The sequence below is a fragment of the Otolemur garnettii genome, unplaced genomic scaffold (genome assembly GCF_000181295.1).
Source record: "Otolemur garnettii isolate 467f Iridium unplaced genomic scaffold, OtoGar3 scaffold00010, whole genome shotgun sequence".
Taxonomy (NCBI): domain Eukaryota; kingdom Metazoa; phylum Chordata; class Mammalia; order Primates; family Galagidae; genus Otolemur; species Otolemur garnettii.
In genome coordinates this window covers 30,394,293-30,399,551 of record NW_003852405.1, presented here as the reverse complement: position 1 = coordinate 30,399,551, position 5,259 = coordinate 30,394,293, and positions in this window count along the sequence as shown.

Here is a 5,259-nt window from a genome sequence, read left to right as displayed (position 1 = left end):
CACTTGAGCCCAGGAGTTGGAGGTTGCTGTGAGCTGTAAGGCCATGGCACTCTACCCAGGGTGACGAAATGAGACTCTTTTTCAAAAAAAAAAAAAGAGAGAGAGAGAGAGAGAAAAGAAAAAACAGAAATAGACCTTTTTTAAACACTTCTTCTTTTAAGCCTCCACCTTTGAGAACTGTACACTGGAGGCTGAATGGAGATTGTCTCAACTCATCCCATTTTATTTTTAATCCTCTACTATGACTATTTCAAACTATACTTTGCTCTTACTACTATTTGTCCAGCAGGTTAGGCACAGATCCAGCATCCCTTTATACTAGTTATTCAAACTCTGACCACACTAACTCATCAATCTCATTGCTGGGTATGCCAACACTGAGACCATCCATGCAAAAGAACCTGAACTCATTTTTGTTTCTGCCATTGTGAGGGCCTGGTGGAACCAGTCCAGAAGAGGGATATATGACAAGATGTGGTGTCCACAACCAGAGAAGAAACATCATACTGCTTCTCCTGTTGGTGAATCAACGGAACATAGATAAACCTCTGTGGGAGCTCAAGAACTATTTTTTTCCTCAGGTAAAGTCATTAGAAAGGAATTTTTCCTTCTGCATTGCAAACTGGGATGATGCTGGGTCTTTTCTGGGTAAAACAACATTGTGATCAAACCCTGTGGTTTAATTCCACAGATGGAATTCTTGCATCTCTTACTGTTAGGTGAAGTTCTTTCTCTTGGGGAGAGAAGGACGGCTTGGCTGCAGGTGCAAGCTTGCTCCTAGAATTGTATGAGAAAGCAAGAAACAACTACAGACTCTTAGATGGCATGTAGCAAAATGTCTTTATTTTCACTCCCTTTTATTGGGAGCTAGTCACATACACCACATTGATCAATAATCCTAACATCCTCAATTGTTATCTTAAACTATAGAAAAGCAAGAAAGACCGGGAAAGTGAGATAACCATCATAAGATTAGCCTAAAGAAAGTCTGGGAAAGTAAGACATCATCTTAAGCTAGCCTCAGGCTGTTCCTCTCTGAAGACCTAAAAGAACTATACATTATCTGACTTCTATTGTTAAAGTTAAAGGACAGGATAAACAGAGGAGTAAAATCTTTTTCTTCTATGTACTCAATTAAATTTCCGAGAAACAGGCTCCATGACTGTTTTCTTATGGTTTGGAGACCCCGCAGTTACGATGAAGTGTTTTACTCACATCATTACGATGGAGTTTTTCTTTTCACTCACATCAACCTTTGAGTCATGTCCTCTGCACAGATGGGCTGTTTCAACCCTTATCTGGCAGGCTGACTTGACTGCACAGTCGGGGTTCCCTATAGGAGGTTGTTAGACCCGGCCAGCTGGGCTCCCACTGTGTTTTCCCAGGTTGCTTTGGTCTTGACAAAAGTGCATAATATTCACAAGTCTTTTCCCTCAGTTTCTGGAATTAAAAGAGCACATTTCATTAAATTTTTGTGGGAGTTTACCCCACAACTTACATGGTGCCGACACTACCCTTATGATGTGAAAGACTGTCAAATCACCAGATGTTATGAATGGCTTGCAAGCCAGGCTTTGCAACTTGGGATAGCTCACCTGCTCCTCTTGTTAAGTTGCCAAACACCAAAGATTATATGTGGACAGGACTTACGTGTGGACTGACTCAGTTAAGTGACAAGAACAAGCTCAGAACTGCTAGAACTGAATGAAAGGCCTTCAATATCAAATATTTCATAACCAGGTCTATTCCCATAGACCAGTGCTTTTGACCTTTTTTATTGCATGGCACACTTGAACCGATAGTTAAACTTCTGTGGCACACTTAAGTTATGTTGATCAAAAAAAATTAAAGAAAGAATATACTTACTGTGCTTTGAACTTCTTTCAGAAATAATTTAATTAATGATCTTTAAACATTTTCATAGCACATCTAAGGTTCTCTCAAGGTACATCAGTATGCTGCAGCATGGGGATTGAAAGTCGCTGTTATAGACTAATGGACACATGGACACTGGAGCTGTGTAAGGGCCAATAAGGAAGAAGAACTGCAAACTCCAGACTGGGAGGTCTCAGGTTCCAACCTGACCCCATCTGTAAGTTATACTATAATTTTTGTGCAGTGATAGAGTGTACAAGTGGTTCCATCCTATATAGTTAGGATTTTATGAATTTGATTGTTCAGCATACTCTGTTACTCCACTTTAAATGCTAGCCAAATTACAAACTTGGCCTCTTTAATTCATAAAGTGGTAAATATACTAGATAAGATATTATTAAAATGTCCACTTGTATCTCACAATTTGAAGTTTCTTTGACGCTCAAGACATCCCACATTTTGAATGCATGAAATTGAACAGACAGTTTTGAATCTCTGCATGGTAATAGAACAAGAACTCAATATTCATATGCAAGCTTTGGGAGCACTTTGGTTAGCAGTCAGTAACAGCCTAGCCTCTGTTGTATTTGAAAACTGCTAGGTCCTGGAAGCGCTGACAGCCCCAAAGGGAAGAGCTTATGTGATTCCTTTTACTCCTTCCTATTATCTCAATACATTTCAGAAGTGAAGGTCAAAAATGGAAGCAGACATGGTTCAAATGATGTAAGTCAGGAATACTTGTCTTCCAAGTTAATTTACAAGTCAATCCATTTCTTTCCCATCCACTTATCCTCCCTATTAACCCTATACTCCTTAATTTCGGCCCTCCCCTCTAAAAGGCCTGTATAAAGATGTCTGAACTCCATTGGATAATTAGTTATCACTCTGTGATTTCTCCCTGTGTGCACAGTGGTAAATAAATCCTTTCTCTGATTATTCTGCATTAGTTGTGAGTTGATCTCTTAGTGAATTTCAGGGGATTTTGTTTTCATTTCTTGGCCAGAAACCACTATATTCTGAAAGTCTTGAGACAACATGGCAAGAAATGGAGTTAATCACACATACCACAATGGCAGAGAAAGGAAAAGAGAGTTCTTTATCTTTTCACCGTTCCCAGGACCCAGGAAATGCTTCTTTGCCCCTAACAAGTTTCTTTCTGTTTCAGTTTGAGGAATGTCCACTGGACAGTGAAGCCTAGTTTTACCCTTTGGAGAATCTCAGTCCATTCACCTATTACGGTCCAAACTAGAATCTGAGTTTACTTTCTGATATTATTTGAAAAAAAAAAGAAATTCCAAATTTTTGAGCTTGCAAAGTTAAGTTCATCTTTGTTTCCAAGGTGATCACATTTCATGAGGCCCAACTAAAAATGAGTATCATTCACTTGTAAAAGAAAGGTCTTTCAGAGAGAAAAATCTCACTAAATATTAGTTCCTAGAATCTAAGCCAAACAACTATGTCTAGAACTTAAAGTGAGATCAACCATTTGTAACTATAACCTTTGCTCTATAAACAGAAATATCTCTCACTGTCAAACTGGATTTCATTGGCAAGGCTGACAAAGGCTTAAATAACACCAGAGGCTTTGCAGAGGTATAATCATAAATATCTTTCTTGTGAAATAATTTTTCTTAATGTAGTACGCCCTGCTCTATTACTGTTGCTACAGAAGACAACAGGAGTACTATTTTAAAAAGGAATGGAAAAATAAAACAAAAAGTAATCAAAAGGTTAATGCTGTTATTTTGCACCAAACATATTAGCATTATTATTACAAAATTATTATTATAATTTTTTTTCTCCTTTACGTGAGGAAGAAAAAAAACAAGATGCTACCAAGAGTTTGTCATGGGTAGCAACTGTTTTAGGTTATCTCCATGGTGAAGAAGGGGTCCCTTCAGGCAGCCAGTGGATGGACGCCTGAAGATTTTATTTCAGTTCATAATTCCCAACACCCATTCCCAGGGGCAGGAAGTTTAGACAGGCTCATCTTATACCTTCATTTCCAAAGACACTCCCCACATCTGCCCACATGGCAGTACTAAATTGCCTGGCTCATATTATAGAAAGGTGGAATTTACCTAAGCTATTAAATCCTGTTTGAATTTTACAAAGCTCATAGGTCAACTTTAGGTCCACCATTTCAAAGGAAAGGATAGTGTGAATCTTCAAAGAAGAAATGATTTGGATTTGAAAGAGCTAAGGAAATCTTACCCTGGTATAAAGAATATCTTGAATTAAAAGTCATTCAAGATCCAGAAATGATATCTGCATAAACTGGCCTGGCCCTGATCAGAGGATCAAAGTGGTCAATTCACTACCCATACCCCTTTGCTATTATCTCAAAGTATTTCAGGAATGAGTGAAAGGTTACCGAGCCAAAGATGAAAGATTATTCTGAGGCACGAGTGGACAGAAAAATGGAGGCTTGGTTTGTGCAATTCAAATGGTTTTATTCTACCTGGGTGCAGGTGGGGTAAGATTTCCAAGAAATCCACACGGGTAAGGGTGAAGGGGGGTTAAGGTCAGGAAGTTGGGGGTTGTGACTTTCTCCTTCCTGGGTTGGACATCTGTTATAAGGCTGGGGGTTGGCCCATTTACCTTTCCCAGGTAGGACATCTGGTGGGGTGGGTTAGGGGTTTGACCCATTTACCTTTCTTAGGTGGGACATCAGTGGGAGAAGATAGGGGGTTGATTCTTTTAAGCGAGTCCACCGTATTTGGGTGGAGTTTGACCCTATCAGAGATGGGTTCTGATTTCTGAGCTCACCTGGGCCTAGGATTGGGGGGGGGGGGTCCCTGTCCAGCTCTGAGTGAGGGAACCCTGTATCAAATACACCTGAACTCCTTAGGAAAACTGGTTATCACTGTGATTTACCCCTGTGTCCAGGGTAAATTAATCTGCCTTAACTGTGAGTTTATCCTTCAGCAAACTTTTGGGTGAAAGGGCAAGTTTTCCCTGTCACTGCAGGTTTCATTTCTCACCAGGGTAAAGGTCCCTGACGTGCCCTCTCGCCTAGATTCTAGTCCCGCCCCACGTGCCGCCTATCAGCTGTCCCTCGGCGCCTCCCGGGCCTTCCCCCTGGCTCCTTCTCCGCACCGCTGTCAGCATCAGCAGCTGTAGGGGAGGAGCCATGTTTGAACTCTGAGGACCAGAAGGCAACAGACTTTTCCAGGCACTGCGCAGACCGCAGATAGAGCTCTCCCGAAGTCGCGCGGAGGGCGCGGGTTAGGTTGACCCGGCGAGGTGGAGCAACCCGCTCCAAGCACCTCCCACCCGCCCTGCTCCTCCCTCCGCGCCCGGCACTTCGGAAGCCCCGCCCCTCCCTGGCCCCGCCCCCGTGCTCCTGGCGGGCGGAGCCTCGCTGTGTAGATGCTGCCGGTC